The sequence below is a fragment of the Diadema antillarum genome, unplaced genomic scaffold (genome assembly GCF_040938485.1).
Source record: "Diadema antillarum isolate AM-2024a unplaced genomic scaffold, OU_Dant_1.0 seq00001321_RagTag, whole genome shotgun sequence".
NCBI lineage: Eukaryota > Metazoa > Echinodermata > Echinoidea > Diadematoida > Diadematidae > Diadema > Diadema antillarum.
This window is the reverse complement of record NW_027272092.1, coordinates 554089-575656: the sequence shown is the minus strand read 5'-3', so window position 1 is coordinate 575656 and position 21568 is coordinate 554089. Positions and strand designations below refer to the sequence as shown.

At 39.7% G+C, this 21568-nt stretch overlaps 1 protein-coding gene and 1 long non-coding RNA gene across 5 annotated transcripts in view; one reads left to right on the top strand and one right to left on the bottom strand.

The window, feature by feature from the left end:
* Positions 1 to 21568, bottom strand: part of LOC139708246 (uncharacterized) — a 118517-nt gene that overhangs the window by 85839 nt on the left and 11110 nt on the right. The window lies entirely within an intron of this gene.
* LOC139708227 (uncharacterized) lies at positions 1087 to 4310 on the top strand. The gene is made up of 4 exons (XR_011709329.1): positions 1087 to 1157; positions 2929 to 3072; positions 3673 to 3779; positions 4197 to 4310. It is a non-coding gene; the product is annotated as an uncharacterized lncRNA (long non-coding RNA).

Below are 21568 nucleotides of genomic sequence, written 5' to 3'. Positions count from 1 at the left end.
AAAATTTGGGAAAAATTGGACAATCCCTTCAAAAGTTATGACTTTTTAAAGTACACTGTATCTGCACAGTCACTGCTGGATGAGAAGACTATAGCAAAGTACAGTGTGTGATGTCACATGCATACAACTATATAAGGAAAATAAAAAGAGAATTTCACAAAACTTTACTTTTTGAATAAAGTACACATATTTGACTTGTTACTGACGTATGTTAAGGGTAATATTAGACCCCGTTTACAGTGCGAGGCTCGGCTGCGGCCGAGCCGCGACCGAGCCCGTCTTCATTTCAGTGTAAACGCGCAAAAGGCCAAATGCGGGGCCAAAATTGGTCGCGCATTTGGCCACGCTCTGGAGGTGGTCTCGGCTGTGGCCGAACCGTGGCCGAGCCCGGCCTTTTCTCAGTGTAAACGCATAATAGTAGACCAGCCAAACCTCAAAAAAGGCTCTAGATAAGGATTCGACGGCATTTTTTGTTAATGCTCCGTTCTCATACTGAAAGTCTTGCAAAAATACTAAGGAATAGCGTACGGCCGGATGTCACGCGCGTTTTTGCCGAAAAATGTCATTTTTAGCACAAAATTCAGAAGCATGTCAAAAATCACGATTTTTATTTTTTGCTTGCATTCAATTGATATTTGAAAGATCATGAGTTTCAATTGTCCCTTTTAATGAAATTGCAATTTAAATGTGTTTCCTTAGCATTTTAAAAAATCATTTTGTACAGCCATATATGGGGCTCTCAAATGTTTGGGTGTTGTTTTCTCGAAATAATATTCACAGATTACTTAACGTTCTGCAAAGTTTGCTTTTCCAAGCTAATTAGATGATCTTCCAAAAGTACTTTAATGTTTTATAAAACTACAAGTGCTTCTTTAATTGAATGTGTCAATATTATTTCTAGTTTTCTTGAAGAAATCTTTACTTTTAATCAAAACTCTGAACTTGCAGGAACTCAGAAAATGCATTTTCCGAGCATTTTCCAGTAGCCCCGCGCAGCTTGTGTGCGCGCGAATACTTAATACGTGTGCGTACGTCTACCACACGCACTACCCCTACGATCTAGCTACATACAGGTAAAATCTCTCGCGCGAGAGCTGCATGTTTCGGTCGTTGAGTTGGAAACGTGGTGACTGGAAAAGGGACTATTTCCTTCGAATGTAAGTAACTTAGTAAATAAATACATAGTTCCTTATTGCACTGCATAACGGAACTTAAAAATCTGTTTTGATCTATTAGTTAGATATACAACTTTGATCTGAGACTTGGTTAATATCAAGGTTCAAGCGCTAGTACTACGTTAGGCCGATGTCTTTAATTACTGTATTTCGCACCGATCCCGTGGGCGCGGGCATGCCTACCAACCCCCGGGCCGCCACCCGACCGTGCCGGCGGTGTTTGTTAGTGGAACAGCGATTATTCCGTAAAGCACGTCTTGACACGGTGCGAAAAGAGGCCTAACAAACATTAGGTCTACGTCTAGATTTAGGTGTCTTGTTAGTTCGATCTAGGTTTGTAATTTATGGCCTCATCACATGCAGTTGGACTGAATCCTCGTCTACTGTTAGGTCTAATCTATCTAACGGTAATACACTCTCTCTAACTGTTAATACTAACGTTAGTGTTAGACATTCTAGCTAGTAGGGGTAGTGTTACTCTAACGACGAATGTTAGTGTTAGTGCTAGAATGTACGGCTACGCCTGTTATTATGCCAAAACAATTCAATCGGGCTAGGCCCTATGACACTAGTAGTATAATCACAATGAACTTAACACCTAACGTTAGCACATTTGCAGTTGTATAACGTGGACAGTACAGGTCCACTACTACTAACGTTACTGCGCTGGTTAGATGTATTTCTATTTGTAGGGCTAGAGCCAGGTCCAGGGCAAGGGGCTGTAGACTATACAGAAGATGTAGATGTAGATCTACCAACGTTTAGAGTCTAATAGTAATATACTAGACCTACAATATAAAATCTAGGGCCGGGGTCTGAAGCATAAATAGCTGGCGTCTGGAATTAGGATCTAGGTCTAACCTTAGTCAAGATCTGGGCCACTGATTCTACCTAACGTTAGAGGTTTCTAGTAATCTACTACTCATATCTAGGCAGTTTTGTTGTAAAGACCCAGCTTACTAGGCCTAGCTAGACCTAAGTTTAGGCATCTAGAGGTTCTAAAATCTATGCATAATAATTATAATATATATGTAGGCTAACTTTGATCAAAAAGTTCATGTTAGATCTAACATTAGAAGATCCTAACATTAGCTCTAACGTGAATTATCTAGGCTAATATTAGTCTCTAGAGCAGAGGTCTAAGGTTGATTCCACTCTTTCTGGTATTTGTAGACCTGTGGGTTCAGAAAAAGAGTCTAGGATTTAGGCCTAGGTGTTTTATATAAAAGCGAGTCTACAACCAAGTGATCTTGCCATTTGAATATGCCTGAAAGAGAGAGAGAGAGAGAGTGTGTTCAGTCCTGACTGCCAACCTCTCCTAATCTGTGAATCATTTACATGTACTCTTCTAGTTTACAAATAGATCTAGTCAAAGAGAAACTATTTAGAAATGTCTTTACTCATAAGTACCAAGTTCTTATGTTAATGTCTCAAAGAATAAAGGTTCATTTGAAAAAATGTAAATATTACATTTTTAATGGATCATTTATACCGACTCACTGAAACCTAAATATCTTCTTCTTTTTTAACTTTTTAAAAAGCTAAAAAAAAAAATATCATCTTAATGAAAGAGATATATTTTTAGTTATAATTGATTTGCATGGGAAACAAAGAAAATTATGTCAATGTCAAGATGCCTTTTCAAAACAATTAAATTTCAAATTGATTTTATTTTTTGTTCACTATTAGCTTATAATGCTCTGCTTTAAAGATGAAAAAAAATTAAATGAGCCATGTCGATTTCTGTTTTCAGCTAGATGTACCAACAAGTGGACAGACTGAGTCTTGTCTTCAAACTTCACCAAAGAGAGAGACATATGCCTATTCTGACTTGCCAAAATCTAATTGTAAAGACTGAGCTCTTTCTACCTGCAACAAATTGCAGAACAACCAGAAGGTAAGAAACGGTAAATGTCTTAAATAGCGGTCTAATTTGAAATATCTTTTAAATACTAACTTACTAAGTGTTTGATTATCAAATGTATCACTTCAGTGCCCAGTTGAAAATAATGCCAAATCTAAATACATTGAGTATCAAATATTCCTATTCCATTTGAATAAATTGTAACAAGCATGTTTTCGCTTTGACAGTTGCATTACAATGCAGTGTACAAATACTTTGCAAACAAAGAGAGGAGAATAATCTTATACACGTGTATCTCCATTTATATAATAAGGGGAGCAAATCTATGATCGGATGTGTATTCTTGTTTTCTTGTAAATTCATTGCATGTTCTATTGTAGAGGATCATATGAAAGAACGGTATTTTATCTACTGAAGATGAGATCATATAAAAATCAAACATAAATGTAATCAAGTAAGATATATGTAATGAAATATTTCTCAACCATGTCAATTGGCACAAGTGTTTAATGTGTGCACAAATGAAAATACGTCTGTAGTCACAGATCAATTAACTTTCCATTGTTATTATGTTGCGTTAAGTATGACGTAAGGGTGATATGCTGTGATGTATTGTTCTTTATTTTTATCAAGGTGTCACCAACAAATGGACATGCTGAGTTTGAGATCACATCCACTAGAGTGAGGGGGAGATAGAAAGATGTCTTGACTGCGATGTGAATGCCCTTTCCAGCTCAGAAGTAAGTGTCATCGATTTGAAATTAGGAATATCATCTCATGAATACAAATCGATTTATGCAAGGAAATCATATCCTAATCCACATACAAATGAGAGCATGATACAATCAAATATTTGTGTACAGGAATTACAGGTGTCAAGATGACTTCCATCCTACATAATTCATTTTCAGTAAGATATGGCTTTAGAGCATCAAAGATGATAATAACAATTACATGATTAATGTATTACATGTAAGACAAATTAATGTTGACAGTGACCTGAAGATCCAAAATCTCATACTAAGGGATTCATGAGATCGTGATGATTAATTCTAATTCATGATGAATGTGTTTGTTTATGTTGCAGTATGATTATCCTGTTTCACTCATAAAAATGATAACTTATTTAAGTTTTTGTTAATTGTATTTTCGACCAGAATTAGCACAAAGTGGACAAAATGGACCCTGCAAACCACAGCCAACTACGGACAAGAGAGAGAGAGAGAAAAAAGAAAGAGAGAGATGTCCTGACTACCAACCTCTAATCTGTGCATCCTGCACTCTATTTCAAAAGGAAATGTGGGAGGTAAGCAATAATACATGTACATGTAAAATGTAAACCCCAAATATGTTGGAATATTTTGTCAAGCCTTTGACATCTTGACCAAATTTTTGACTGTCGATCGTTCATTGGGCAGAAAATTAACGCATGTTTTGCTAAATGAATGCAGTACTGCATATGCATGTAGTCAATCACTCCAACAACGAAGATTTACATGAATTAACGCTGATTATTATTTTTTTTTTAGCCTCTGTCAAAGATGGTTGCAGGAGTTTTTGTGTTGTTGCAGTCATCATTCACACGCACATCTGTCCTATTCTCATCTTGCAATAACTTAACATTTACTCAGCAGATCATCTTCAACTTTGGTTTTATACAGAAGAGATGATTACCTGCTGAGCCTTGTACAAGTAGCATTTTAGTTATTGTTGTGATTTTGCTGCTGATTGTAAATTACAGGGAAACCCTGATTTTTATTGACTGTAGAGCATTGCTACCATGACATTATATTTACCTTCGGATGGCAAAGTTACCATAACCTCTAAGCAATTTGACTTTGATTAGTTATGAGGGTATTGATGTGAAAGGTCACAGGGACATTATATGCACGAAAGTGTTGAATGTATCCAGTTGCAGTATCAGGCAAGCACTACCTTGAAATTCTTCTGAATGGAATAAAAAGCTTAATGGAAAGAATTGGATATTTGGATCATGAAAGTTTCCTACTGTTACGACCAAAATCACTCCGAGAATGATCGCACAAAAGAAACAATCAACTGATGTTCAGGCGGTTTATTAACAGTGATATTGTGGGTACAGACTCGTAATCGGTTTCACATCAGTACAATAATGATCAATAGAAACAAATATAAGTCAGTAATGGAATCACTTACGTACGCATTACACGCAATATCCCTGGAAATGTCCAAATACGATGCTCGATGCACAAACGAATGATCCGCGATGCACCGATGAATGATTCCTCTGACTTAACTCCAGAGGCACAGGTTACGATAGTCCACGGTATAGATCCGGGGTAAAATCCACGATATACGTCCACGGCGAAATGTGCAGAGTCCAAACGTTGTGACGACCACGTCCAGTTGATGCGTTGAATGATGATTCACTTTATATTGTCCAGCTATGAATCCAGCCCGTAACAGCTTTGCCGTAGCAATGTCCATTGACATTAAAATATGGAGTCCAATGAAGGCACATTAATTCTCTGCAGGCAAAATGTCTCCCAGGCCAAGTATCTCCACAAACATAACAGGTCAGCAGGTAACACAGGACTGACTATAACAAGTCGCTTCAGAGCCAGAAGTGACGTAACTCTCAGAGCAGAGGTGTTGGGTACTCTGCCTACTGCAGAATTTCTCTGGCTTATATACTATCCATTCAACCCCTTCTAGCACATTCTATAACTCTCTCCCACCTACTAGCCAGTCCAAGTTCCAGGAATCCTGGATGATTCACTGCCTATCTATGTACAAAACATCATTGCCAAGAATAACTACCAATCACATTGGGCTACAGGGACAGTGCCTCACTCAGCCAAGGTTATGTTAGCACTTCCCAGAAGATTCTGGAATGGGTGAAATCAATCTAGATTGAGTGAGCTATAATGTATTTCCTGCTACATGCATGTACTGTATAGCTACATTGTATACCACCTAGAAAATTCTCCACTGATCTAGTCAGCCTGTATGTACTATATCTATACCACATAGAATGTTCTCCATTAATCTGGTCAACCTGTGTACATACACATTAAAACAACCATGCATACAGTACATCATACATGTACATAACTACTAGTGTGTACATTTGTGACACCATCCCCCATGGGAAAAAGAAAGCCTTGCTGTAGCAAGGGTTTCTTTTACCTTCACACTTTCTCATTGTTATTTACAACGAATGTGAGGTAAAGTCCAAGTCAAGCAACAATAATCACATACTATCACATGCCTTTTGGATAGCTGTATTAATTCCATGTTCTCTTTCCATGGATACTATTTACAATGATATTGCTTGGATTCTCGGAGCTTATACAATCATATCAAACTGTTTTGCACACATGCTTAACACATACACTGGAAATGATATGCGGTGAAAACTTTTCACCTTTGATACTCTCTTCATGTTACACTCTTGACAGAGCGTCTGCAATTACATTGTTTTTGCCTGCCACATGTTTGATTTTGAGTGCATATGGCTGCGTCATCATGCTCCATCTGAACAACCTGTTGTTCTTCATTTTGAACCGGTCTAAAAAGACCAAGGGGTTGTGGTCAGTATAGACCGTGATCTCCCCTTTGCTATTTGTCAAGTACACTTCGTATTGCTGGAGGGCAAGGATGAGACTGAGAGCCTCCTTCTCAATTGTGGAGTACTTCTTCTGGTATGTGTTCAATTTTTTGGAGAAGTAGCTAACTGGTCGTTCAGTGCCTTCTTCATCTTCTTGGAGCAAAACCGCTCCCACTCCTACATCGCTAGCATCTATTGCCACCTTGAATGGCTTTGCGAAGTCAGGAGCTGCCAAAACAGGCTCATTAGCAAGGACTGCCTTTAGTTTCTCGAAGGCTCTTTGACACTCATCAGTCCAGGTGTACTTTGCCTTGCCCTTCAGCAGGTTTGTTAGGGGGGTGACTACAGTGCTGAAATTCGGTACAAATTTCCTGTAGAAACCAGCCATGCCCAGAAATCTGAGCAACTCCTTCTTGGATTGGGGGATGGGAAAGCCTAGTATAGCCTCTACCTTGGCTTCTCTTGGCAATACTTGTCCCTGACCGACTACATGCCCGAGATACACCACTTTGGCCTTTGCAAATTCACTCTTTGCCAGATTAATCACCAATCCGGCCTCCTTGAGTCGATCAAAAAGTTGCCGCAAGTGTGTAATGTGCTCCTCCCACGTGTCACTGTACACTAGGATGTCATCAATGTATACTACACAGTTGTCAAGTCCGGCAATGATTTGGTTTGTCAGCCGTTGGAAGGTGGCTGGAGCATTTTTCATGCCGAATGGCATTACTTTGCATTGGAACAAGCCATCTGGTGTAGCAAAAGCAGAAATCTCTCTGGCTTTGTCGGTCAAGGGCACTTGCCAGTATCCCTTTAGAAGGTCTATTTTACTGACATATGCAGAATTTCCGACCCTGTCAATGCAGTCTTCTAGTCTGGGAATGGGGAAAGAGTCTGTTTTCGTTACGGCATTCACCTTTCTGTAATCTATACAGAATCTTTGAAACCCATCCGGTTTGGGCACCATGACAATTGGAGAGCTCCAACTGCTTTTACTCGGTTCTATTATGTCATTGTCTAGCATGTATTGAACCTCTTCCCTTACTTTTTGCAGTTTGCTTGGGTTTAGTCTGTAAGGGTTTTGCTTGATAGGGTCAGCATCTCCTACATCAACATCATGTACAGCCAGAGGGGTGCAGCCTGGTTTGTCTTTACACAGTTCTTTGTACTCATGTAACAGACTAGTCACATCTTTCCTCTGATTTTCAGGTAGGTAGTTCAGTGCCTCATCTACTTTCCCTAACATCTCTGAGTTAGACAACCTGGCACTAGAGGGCTCACTTCCATGCTCATCTTGAGCTTCTCCCTCTTCCTCTACTTCCTCTTCTACCACCTGAGCTACGCCTACCGGCTGACCAGCCTTTCTCTCATAGTACTCTTTCAGCATGTTTACATGACACACCCTCTGATCTTTGCGTCTGTCTGGCGTACTGATCACATAGTTCACATCATTGAGTTTCTTTTTGACATAGTACGGGCCACTGAACTTGGCTTTCAGTGGTTCACCTTGTATGGGCAGCAGTACAAGAACTTTGTCACCTGGGTTGAAAGTTCGGGCTTTGGCATTTTTGTCTGCCTTTCTCTTCATAGAGTCTTGTGACACTTTCAAGTGTTCCCTAGCTACCTCACAAGCCTTTGAAAGCCTTTCACGAAACTTTGACACATAGTCAAGTAGGTGGACCTCATCATCCTCAGTCATGAATTTCTCTTTGATGAGCTTCAGTGGGCCCCTGACTTCATGACCGTACACCAACTCAAATGGGCTGAAACCCGTCGACTCATTTGGGGAGTCCCTCGTTGCAAACAGCAGGAAAGGGATGCCCTTATCCCAATCCTCGGGATACTCCTCACAGAACGCCCTAATCATTGTCTTTAGGGTCTGGTGGTAGCGCTCCAACGCACCTTGGGACTGGGGATGATAAGCTGACGACTTCAGCTGCTTCACACCCAAACGATACATCACCTCTTGAAATATGCCTGACATGAAATTTGACCCTTGGTCAGACTGCACTTCCTTGGGCAACCCATACCTAGTGAAAAACTGCACTAGAGCATCTACCACAGTCTTAGCAGTGATATTTCGCAAAGGGATAGCCTCTGGAAACCGTGTAGACATATCCATGATTGTCAAGAGGTACTTGTGACCCGACCTAGTCCTAGGCAAAGGTCCAACACAGTCAACTAGAACCCGACTGAATGGTTCTTCAAACGCAGGTATCGGAATCAATGGCGCCGGCTTCACCGAATGCTGTGGTTTACCAGCCACTTGACATGTGTGACAAGTCTTGCAAAACTCAGCCACATCCACATTCAACCCTGGCCAATAGAAATGCCTCATGATCCGATCCTTTGTCTTTCTGACGCCTAAATGGCCGCCAACAGGTAACTCGTGAGCAATCCTCAAGATCTCACCGCGGTAACTAGGAGGGACAACAACTTGACGGACCACCGTCCAATCCTCATCAGCTGGCCTATGGGGAGGTCTCCACTTCCTCATCAAAATGCCATCTTTGACATAATAGCACTCAGGGACCTTTTCAGCCTCAGCCTCAGAACACGCCGTCTGAGACAAGCCATTCAACTCAGAGTCTGCCTGCTGTGCTTCAACTAAGGAAGACTTGCTAAACAGCCCATCACTGTTAGCCTTGGAGCCTAATACAGCAACCCCATCATTTAAATCCTTGAAAAAGGTTTCTGCCAACCAAACACCGGAATTCTCCTCCACATCAACAGAATCCGCATCATCTTGAACAGCTCTACGAGCCTGAGACCTAGTCACAACACAATCTGGGAAAATTCCAGGAAATTCCTCCTGCAACTGCTCAGTTTCAGCAACCACCACTGGTTTCTCCGAAACAACTGGAGACGCAACCACCTTGTCCCCAGCCAAGTCATTCCCCAACAAGAAGTCAATGCCTGCCATGGGCAACTCAGGAACAACTCCAACAGTGACAGGACCAGAAACTAGGTCACACTTCAAATCCACTCTATACAGTGGCACTGACATATAACTGCCATCAACAGTCTGAATCAAGACTTTTGCATTCACTGCACTATCTGGTGGAAAAGTCATACCACCATCCACCATCAACGACTGAGAGGCCCCCGTATCCCGCAGGATGACCACTGGCTTACCTGCCTCACCAGAGGTACATGGGGTCACCTCACCATCAAACAAAAAGCTACGATAGCTCTCATCCACCTGCTTCAGCCTATCTTTGAATTTGGGAGACTGACTTTCAATGGCCTGTGTTTCACTGAACGGGACACTGTTTTCGGGTAGGACACTTTTTGACATAACAAATCCCAAGTCCTTCTTTGTTTTGTTTTGCAACTTCCAACACTGTGACTTTACATGCCCTGTCTTGTTACAGTGAAAACATTTGATGACATTTGCACTTGTACTGGACCCTTTGTCAGATTGAGGCTTTGGTGCCGATGAAGTTTCAGAACTCGTGCCTTTTTCAGAACCAGCATTCTTTGGACTGCTCGACTGATTTTTGTCTCTCTTATTTCCAGAGAAATTCCTGAAAGGTGGTCTGTTGTCATTTCTGTGGGTCAGCTCATACTCATCAGCCATCAAGGCTGCTTTATGCAAACTTGTCACTTTGTGATCATCCAAATGCGACCTCACACTGAAAGCAACACTCTTTTTGAATTCTTCCAAAAGAACAACCTCACGTAGGTTATCAAAGTCCTGATCCACTTTCAGGGATCTGTACCACCTATCAAACATCATTTCTTTTTCACGAGCAAACTCAACATGTGTCTGGCCTGGTTTGCGGTACGAATTTCTGAACTTATGTCTGTACGCCTCTGGCACCAACTCATAAGCATTCAACACTGCTTTCTTGACTGTAGCATAGTCACGTGATTGCTCTTCAGAGAGAGATGAGTACACATCGGCTGCTTTGCCGACAAACACACTTTGCAGGATCAAGGGCCAAAATTCCTGTGGCCAGTTCAAACTGTTAGCCACCTTCTCAAATGACACAAAATATGCATCAACTCTGTTTTCTTCAAACTTTGGCACCAATCGAATGTTCTTGGCCAAATCAAATTCAGAGGGAGCCCTTTCACGATTTCCAACAGTTTGTGCATGAGTCAATTCCATCTCACGCAATTTCAATTGCTGCTCCACTTCAAATTTCTTCTGTTCCATTTCAAGTTTCTTCATTTCCAGTTCTTTTTGTTCTTTCTCCCTCTCTCTTTCCAATCTCATCTTCTCTTTCTCCATTTCCATTTCTTTCTCCTTCATTTGCAATTTAGCAAGCTCAAGCCGTGTCTGATCTGAAATTTGAGCTTGATCAGGAGTATGAATTTCTTCTTTGAGCTCCATGTGACCAGCTACTAAGTCAAGAATTTCTGACTTTCTTACACCTTGTGGAACATCAACATTCAAATGCTGTGCAATAGCAGTCAAATCACATTTGCGTAACCTTTGCAAATCCTTGAGGGACAAATCTGTCCTCTGAACAAATGCCTGAACATCCATTGTACTGATTGACATTGTCACAATGTATTACACACAATATACAATTGAACAACCAACTCAACTGGTATTATGTCTGTACCAATATTCTGGATTCCGGAACGTTCCAAATTCTAAGTTTTGGCTTAAATTCACTTCTCGGACACAAGCCCCCAATTTTGTTACGACCAAAATCACTCCGAGAATGATCGCACAAAAGAAACAATCAACTGATGTTCAGGCGGTTTATTAACAGTGATATTGTGGGTACAGACTCGTAATCGGTTTCACATCAGTACAATAATGATCAATAGAAACAAATATAAGTCAGTAATGGAATCACTTACGTACGCATTACACGCAATATCCCTGGAAATGTCCAAATACGATGCTCGATGCACAAACGAATGATCCGCGATGCACCGATGAATGATTCCTCTGACTTAACTCCAGAGGCACAGGTTACGATAGTCCACGGTATAGATCCGGGGTAAAATCCACGATATACGTCCACGGCGAAATGTGCAGAGTCCAAACGTTGTGACGACCACGTCCAGTTGATGCGTTGAATGATGATTCACTTTATATTGTCCAGCTATGAATCCAGCCCGTAACAGCTTTGCCGTAGCAATGTCCATTGACATTAAAATATGGAGTCCAATGAAGGCACATTAATTCTCTGCAGGCAAAATGTCTCCCAGGCCAAGTATCTCCACAAACATAACAGGTCAGCAGGTAACACAGGACTGACTATAACAAGTCGCTTCAGAGCCAGAAGTGACGTAACTCTCAGAGCAGAGGTGTTGGGTACTCTGCCTACTGCAGAATTTCTCTGGCTTATATACTATCCATTCAACCCCTTCTAGCACATTCTATAACTCTCTCCCACCTACTAGCCAGTCCAAGTTCCAGGAATCCTGGATGATTCACTGCCTATCTATGTACAAAACATCATTGCCAAGAATAACTACCAATCACATTGGGCTACAGGGACAGTGCCTCACTCAGCCAAGGTTATGTTAGCACTTCCCAGAAGATTCTGGAATGGGTGAAATCAATCTAGATTGAGTGAGCTATAATGTATTTCCTGCTACATGCATGTACTGTATAGCTACATTGTATACCACCTAGAAAATTCTCCACTGATCTAGTCAGCCTGTATGTACTATATCTATACCACATAGAATGTTCTCCATTAATCTGGTCAACCTGTGTACATACACATTAAAACAACCATGCATACAGTACATCATACATGTACATAACTACTAGTGTGTACATTTGTGACACTACATTTTATATTTCATCGTGTACTCACGGTTAAATTGCTACAATTAGGATCTACTGTATAAAATAATATACTTTACAGTTTCAAGGAAACACTACATATAGAGGAAATCAAGTAACCGTATGTCTTTATTAGCCTATATGTCACTGTGTCTTCACCAAAGATTAAAATGCCCATGTCACTTTCCTCATCAAGTAAAGACAGATACACCATTCTTTCTCTCTCTCTCTCTCTCTCTCTCCGTCTCTCTCCAGAAACAACCCTGCCAGGCTATCCGGTCCGCATCCAGATTCCGTATGAAGGATGTCATCAGAACCTGAACTTACATGTGGAATGCATCCATCTAAACTTCTCAAATATAATCACAATGTGCTTTCAGAACTATTATAGAAGTTGAATATATAAAAGACATGTGTATATATTAGACATTTCTACTAATCCAGATTAAATGCTTCTTTTCTAATCTTTTTTTTTCTTTTTTTTCCCTTAGTGATGAAGTAACACAAGACCTGATATCAAAATGTGCACAACACTACTTGGCAAAGAGCATTTACAATATGATTTGATGTAGATCTACTTCCAATTTTGATGGCAGCATTGAAGGGATGAGGGATGGCCTACTTTTGGTTGAGATGGGGGCTGATATGGAGATTTTGTAAAATAATGAGAACCCTGTTACGAAATATTAAAGAGTAAACAATACCAAGAGGAATTCCAAATTTATTTGTTAAAAATTGGTTTTGAAAAGGCTGAGATGTACAAAAACAAAGAGGTCCTAATAAAGGTGGCACCCACTTCTAATTATTATCATTCTGTGTCACTTTTTAAAAAGATTTCTCGGCCGTTTCAAAACCAAGAACTTTAATCAAACAAACTTCAAATTACTCTAAGAATTTGATGCTCTTTCATATTTCATAAGTTGTTTTTATTTGCTTGCAAAAAGTTAAAGTCTGAATCTCCATCTCAACCAAAACTATACCATGCCTTTGAGACTCACAGTTACAAGCCGCATACTAGTAGTTCATGGAAATTGATCCTGTTATTTCCTTTGAAGCCCAAACGCCAACATTTTAATCCTGTCATATTGGAATGTCTTTTGTTTTTGTTTTTATGGGGGGGGGGCAACAAAAGGGAAGTGAACTTTGCCTTTCTTCATCAGATGGAGGAAAATATGTGACATGTTAGTCAGAAAAAAAAAACTGCACGTTGAAGTGCTTAAAAAGAGAAAATTTCACAAAGTACATTGTAACAGTTGGTGAATCTGAAGGGAAATAGCATAGAGCATGTTTTTTCTTTTCTAGTTTAAGATATAAAAGAATAGTATGTAGCTTAAAGGAACGAACATAGGTAAAATGTTTCAATCCAAACGCCAAGTACAAGAAGTAGTGAAAAGAAAATGTACTGGTCAAGATGTATGTTTTGCCAGGTTTCCCTTCACATGTGCCATAATTGTCATGATGTTGGTAATACTGTAATATATGTTAGCTATTCAGGGCCCCAGCAATGTATTCTGGTACTTGGAATGAGGGAAAGTATTAGAGGGAAATACCGGTACCATGCATTTTGGAGAGGTGATTTTTTTTTTTCTTCATTGAGAGACGAGTATTCAGTACAGATACCTTATCACACTGGTCTGCAGAACACAAAAATAATATCAGACTAAAAGTAGATATTTAAAAATTTGGCAGTCACCATTCTAATTTAGTTGTACATTGACGAAAGTTCAATGCAACAGCGTACAGTCATAATTAGCTAGGATATGTAACCACAAATTTTTTTAAAGATAGAGATATTGAAATATTGCTTAAAGAGAACATTTTGTTTTTCTAACTGGTGTAACGTTTGTGATGCTGGACACATTATAGTATATGTCACATTAAAAAAAAAAATTGAGGCTGTCAATGCAGTTAATGTAGTCAGCGCAATTTGTATTGTTTTTCAAACTCTTTTGATGTATATCACAGAGATTTGTTCATGAAAGACATTTTCACTGAGGACTCATTCTTTTCTAAAGCTTTTAATCATTTAAGAAGATTGCTTTCAGATGGATTTTTTTGTTTGTTTTTAGATGTCCACAAATGGAGACTGAGGTTCTTTACCTTTCAAAACGAAATACTGTTGAAGAGAAATAATTATATATATTTTGCAGGATTCAAGCATGTTCTTACTGTGTATGGTATTCTAATCAGCATTTTTGGTAACCAGCAACATAGATGTCAAGTGCTGCTATTCTAGTAAATGTACGCTAATGGCAAATCATTGCTTTAAAAAAGAGAAATTGCCTCGTTTACTGTTTACTGTATTTCATTCGTGAACGCTGTTTGAGACGGTGGTTGCGGGCGTGTGCACATTGTGTAGTACGTTTTGTTGGTTGACTGGGAATTTAGAGTGTTGGTGATAACTGAAATGATTTTTTTTTTAACAAATTTGTGATAATATAGAAAAAAAATCGAATTGCAAACAAACAAGTTGTTACATGTCTGCTCCAAGGACATAGAACTTGGCCAAGGATTAATATAATCTGCAATATAGACTCGATGATATAACCGACTTAATGATGGGAAGGGGAAATAAAGCTGTTATTGCATTGTACGCATTTCACTTCTACTTCCTTTTCGCTTCTTATTTTCTCTTTTGAGGGTGATATTTGCCTTACTTTTTCACACAAATCCGGGATACATAATAACATTTTATGTCGCCGACTAAGTGTGCGTTCCAAACAACGTTCATGTCAACAATCAACCATCATAAAAGAAACATTTAGTATAAGTCTTCTGCGGGAGAATAAATCAAAATAAAATGCAAACACCTCGCCTTAGAACATTACAAAAGTAAAAGTGATTTCGTGCCTATCCCTTGCAGGGCTCCGTTTCAGGGCCTGAGAATGCAAACTATATAGCATTACGAATTCCAAAGCATTCTCGGGGGAAGGGGTGAGTATGCAGGATGGGAGATTTGGTATCGTAATTTTTCCCAGTAACATGTGATTTGTTATCACGGTTTCCATGACAACCATTTCCGAACATAGTAAACAATTTTATATAACTCTTAGGTTTCATTGTTAAACATAGATTAGTTAGATTGACACATTTTTCACACACACACAAAATGTTTCAACACTTTCGTACGTTTTACAATTATGAATATTTGAAATTTTCAGGGAGTGACCTAATGATGATCAGTTGCCATGGTAACAACACTACTGATTTTATTTCATTTTTTTTTTGGGGGGGGTGGGGGGGTGGGGAAGAAGCACATTTCAGTCATATCAAGGTGCCACAAAGGGTTTTGCAGTCAGCTATCCAACCTGTCCATTGACTTCGCCAATTATGTAAGATAAATACCTACACGCACTGTACCATGTACAATATATATGGGCTTACGCTATACATTCGATTTTTCATTCAAAATGCGCGTCCAGTAAAAATACATCGTCCCATTTAGGATAACATAAAACGAGTTATCTTTCGCCTTATCTTGTAATTTCTTTGCTGCATAAGATATCAGAATATATATTATATTTCGGAATAATAAAAACTTTTGAATAGATTGATTTAGGTAGTTTAAAAAAACTTTGACATATTGGTAGATTTTACAAAGTACAATTTTGAGTAAATCAAGTTTTTATGTTTCATTGCGCCATATATGTGCGTGTAAAAATTCTACATTCAAATGCATATTACTTATTAGTCAGGTTCTAAACTTGAAATGGAAGATAACACATTTCTAGTTTGAAAGGTACTTATCAACCATTACTTATTTCGGTAAAATAATAAAAATCGTGATTTTTTACATTCTTTCAAATTTTGTGCTAAAAAAGACATTTTTCGGCAAAAACGCGCTTGACATCCGGCCGTACGCTAAACTTGAGTATTTTTGCAAGACTTTCAGCTGGAAAACTTAGCATTAACAAATTTTGCCGTCCGAAGTAAAAAAAATCGTCTTGGCTGGCCTACTATAATGGGCCAAATGTGCGGCCAACTTTAGTCTGGCTTCCAAACCCTCTGCCCATACTATTTGCTATTCAGGATATTAACCCCCTCAATGTCGAAAACTAGTATAGTTTAAGGTGGTTTTGTCCTGCAAAGGACTTTTCCTTCGGCAAAGGCCTTTGCCGAACAGCGACTTCGTCGCCACGGAATCCAGTTGGCAAAGGGTCTGAAAACCAGACTATACCAAATTGCGTTTGTTTACAAGCAGAGCACCACTAGGACAAAATATTGAAAGGTTTGAATTAAAAGTGCGGCCGAGCCCGGCAGTGTAAACGGACAAAATTGCGGGGCTCGGCCCCGCAATTGAGGCTGGGCTCAGCCGCGGCTCGGCCCAGCCCCGCACTGTAAATGGGGTCTTACTCCCCCTTTCCTTCTGAAAGAGAGAAGATGAGTATACATTCTTTTGTTATGCGAGAAAAGTGAAAATATGTTAATTTTTTTTATTTTTTCTTTATATCAATGTACTCGTGTGACATCACAAGCTATTGTAGTTCACATGTTAATTTTTCTTCATTCTTTCTTTATATCGTTGTACACACGTGACATCACAAACTATAGTAGTCTTCTCATCCAGGAGTGACTGAAGAGAAACTTCAAGAATTCATAACTTTTGAACGGATTGTACGCTTTTCCCAAAATCTTCACTGATGTGTTATACTGTATTGCTGCATTCACTCAACCCACATGTCTACGAAGGTGAACTTGTCCTTTAAATAAGACTGTACTGGAAATGAGGGAAATGGTTCTTTTGTTAGTGACGATGCACAATTGCACAATCGCCATTATCCAAGCACCTGAATGTACTCAAACTTTAAAGAACAAGTCCACCTTCGTATACATGTGGATTGAGTGAATGCAGCAATATTAGTAGAACACATCAGTAAAAGTTTGGGGAAAATCGGACAATCCGTTCAAAGTTATGAATTTTTAAGGTATCTGCGTAGTCACTGCTGGATGAGAAGACTACTACATGATGTCGTGTATGATGCCATATGCGTATTAAAAGAAAATAAAAAGAGAATTTCACAAAACTTTACTTTTTGAATAAAGTGCACATATCTTTGACTCAGCTTCGACTTGTTACTGACATAGATATGTTAAGGGTAATATTATTCCCCCTGCCTTCTGAAAGAGAGAAGTCAAGCGTTCTTTTGTTATGCGAGCAAAGTGAAAATATGTTGAATTTTCTTTATTCCTTCTTTATATCGTTGTACTCATGTGACATCACAAGCTATAGTAGTCTTCTCATTCAGCCTTGAGTGAGGAGAAACTTCAAAAATTCATAACTTTTGAACAGATTGTCAGATTTTCCTCAAACTCTCAATGATGTGCTCTACTAATACTGCTGCATTCACTCAACCCACATGTCTATGAAGGTGAACTTGTCCTTGAAGATGCACATAATCAGGTGGCGGCAGTGATGATGGGATCAAAGAAAGACCCCGTTTACAGTGCGAGGCTCGGCCGTGGCTCGGCCGTGGCCGAGCCCACCTTCATTTCAGTGTAAACGTGCAAAAGGCCAAATGCGGGGCCAAAATTGGCCGTGCATTTGGCCACACTCTGGAGGTGGTCTCGGCTGCATCTTGGCCGTGGCTGAGGCCGGCAGCCCGGCCTTTTGTCAGTGTAGGCAAACTAGGCCAAATGCGCGGCCAATTTTAGTCTGGCTTCCAAACCCTCTGTCCGTACTATTTCGCTATTCAGGATATTAACCCCCTCAATGTCGAAAACTAGTATAGTTTAAGGTGGTTTTGTCCTGCAAAGGATTTTTCCTTCAGGAAAGGTCTTTGCCCGAACGGTGACTTCGTTGCCATGGAATCCAGTTGGCAAAGGGTCTGAAAACCAGACTATAGCAAATTGCGTTTGTTTACAAGCGCGGCCGAGCCGGCTCAGCCCGCAATTGAGGCTGGGCTTGACCGCGGCTCGGCCCAGCCCCGCACTATAAACGGGGTCAAAGACCTTCGTTACAAGTCCATGTGTAGTAGGTCCATGCTCTAGGGAATATCTCCCTTCCACAAGCACAAGAAGGAAAATACTGTGTGTGTGTGTGTGTGTGTGTGTGTGTGTGTGTGTGTGTAAATAATGTGTGTGTAAATAATTTGTGTGTGTGTGTGTGTGTGTGTGTGTGTGTGTATGTGTACTTATCTAATGCACCACATGTTTTGGACTTAATACCAACATGGGTCTAATTAGACAACAGGTGCAGTCTAGACTGCCATCTGAACCCGAACTTTTTTTACTCTTGGTACTTGTGCCTTCAAACTGTGGTGCCCCCCCCCCCAAACACACACATGTATACAGGCACAAAACAACATACTCTGAGACAAATAAACAAAATAAGCTCATAAAAACAAAACCAAGACTACAGGTGATCTTTGGACCATGCATTAAACATCAATGTTGCTCAAATGCATTTGGAAAATGTGGAAAACTATTCACCAGGAATGAGCTTTCCGCTAGCTGTCATACTGTAAAAGTGGTTTCTTTCGCGGTGGTTTTACATTTGTGCTTTTCGCGCTTTGAGGTTGAATCGCAAATTTAACATCACGTGAAAATGTTTTGAACTCATCGCTTGTACAATGCTATCATTACCGACCGCGACTTTAAACACACGCGAAAAAGTCCGCACCGATGGAAACCGCGAAAGTTTCTGTACGCGAAAGAAACCACTTTTACAGTAATACCATATTCAATGACCTGAGGATGACCTCCTGCTTCTTATATTGTTTTCTTCTTATCTATTAAAGGTACATAGTCCCAGTAGTGTAGAGGGCGCTGTTGATGATACTGCCGATCACTGTTAGCATTCATAGTGATACGAAGATTACCGAAGTTGAGCTGTCATCAAGAGTATTGAAAGTGCATAGGTGTTGCTATTAAGTACATAACGTTGCCTTCGTTGTCTTCTCTGCACATCACGCAGTCTGTAGTAATGCCAGGGTGCGTGCATTGATGTGCTTGTTATTATGACATCACAAAAGAAGTTTGCTATAGCTGTCATCCCCCTCAGCCGAATCATGAGCCGAACTGTGATCGGACCACTGCATTTGACTCAAACACCGGGATCATGCACCTTTAAAGCTCATCTCGGTTTCCACGTCAAGCATCATCTATGCATTATCAGTATAATTGCAATGTTTCAAAACTCAAGGCCCATTCACACACATGCAAAATTAACGGTTTTTAAATCTACATAAGGGAACTCTTGCGTTATCTGAGTTTGCACACTCAGTTCTGGGCTCTTGTTGCGTCCACTTGAATACATATGACCCTAAAGGGGTGCCATTTAACTTTGCATAGACTGCATCCTTGCGTAATCAAAAGCTCCTTTGCAACACGACGCAGGGAAAAAGGTGAATGGCCAATGCAGTCCTCTTCTTACCATCTTTGTTGCAAATCTAAAGATCCCCATTTTGGCAACATGATGTGCAAACCAGTCATTCTTGTGTGTGGACACAAAACACTTTTTTAACTCTCTCGATACACATCAGAATGGACAATTAGTCTCATGACAGCTTAAAAAAAAAAACCCAAAACGCTCTTATGATAATTTGCCTGCATGTGGAGCCTGCTAACAGCATGCAAAGAAACCACCAATATTTTTCTTCCAATGGAGCAACTCGCAAAACTTGATTTGCACACTCGGGTGCTCATGGTCACGTATAAAGTACATGTATAATGCACAGTAGCCTGGAGATTCCCTTCATTTGTTGTCAACTGATTTGTTTAATGCTATGTGTGAACAGTGGCAAACAGAATACATTTTTCGCAAATAGCAATAACTACTGAGTAGGCCCTACGTGATTAGAGCCCCTGTGCTTCTACACTGTATGATTTACAGCAACCTTCTCAGGGCCACCATTACAAAATCCCAATGAGCTTGCCTCACTCCCAAAGAGGCTTAAAACGCAGACCATTTGAACCTAAAAATGTATTTTCAAGTTCAGTCTGTTGATAACCTAAAAGAAAAAGGGAAGACAGACTTTAATCAGAACTAAAGAAAACCATCCAGTATGAAACGGGATATTTGCTGTATCACGAAATGTTAGCAGTGATGGCAAATGTCCAGTCAAGTACTTGTGCGAACCTTTTACAGCCATTTTCCTACTGGCTGAACAGTCTTTCCAGAGTTACAGAAAAATCTCATTGTGAGGGGAGACATAATCATCCATGGTTATTGCACTCATATGCTCCAACTTACACTGTTTGACAACCCAAATCTTACAATGCCTCGAATGTACAGATAAAATGTGAGCAATTTGTGGTTCATTTGCCTCAAAAACAGTTTTGAGTTTTCAGGAAGCAATTGGTTTTTAATGGCAATTTTTCAGCCCGTGACGTGATTGATGCATAGTGGCAAAAGGTATTTTCGTCCCATATTAATCGCCATGTTTTGATAATCACCCAACAATTCAGCACTCCATCTTTATGGGTGGATTGCATACAAAGTCCTGACTCAATTCCATATGGAAGGTTAAATTCATTTCCTTCTTGGAGGGAAATGGCATGCTGAAGTACACACTGCACAATCCAGGAAACAGCACACTACGAGTATATCAGGTCTCTCTAGTTTCTGCTACTACAAGTGTGTCTACTTGTGTGCATCTGGCCATTTTTACAATCAGTGGTGTAAAACACAGTGTTGGCACTAATTGGTGTATAACTTTCTTATACACCGACAGATATGCATTATTTTTTCTCATAAACTTACCACCCACAGTGTCTACCTTGGGTACCTTAATGAACTTTCCTCTCTTTTTCTTTCAGATGTGGCAGGCACTTACATGCTTGAAATCCAACACTTTTGGTGTACTCACTCTGACATAGTATTTTTGTCAGAGCTAGCAAATTAAATTGTTTATTCCTTTTCATTATTTTTGTTGCTGTTGTGATAGGCAGGTATCCAACATTAAGAACTATTATGTTTACCAGGTTCTGCTTTGTCTTCTTTAAATACTGAAATTGTCCAAACTTTATGTTTCGGAGGTGACATTTTCCGTTAACAATTAACCCCTCTTTTGAGTTGGCTCTTGTTCACAATTATAAAATTCAACTTTGCTAATTTCCATCAAAACAGAATAGTAATCAATCTGACTTAACTTTGATCCAAAAACTATTTGATTCAAATAACTTATCATTTTTTGGTGAGCGTTTATAAATTTATGTAACTTTTCCGTTAACATTTCTGTCACCTC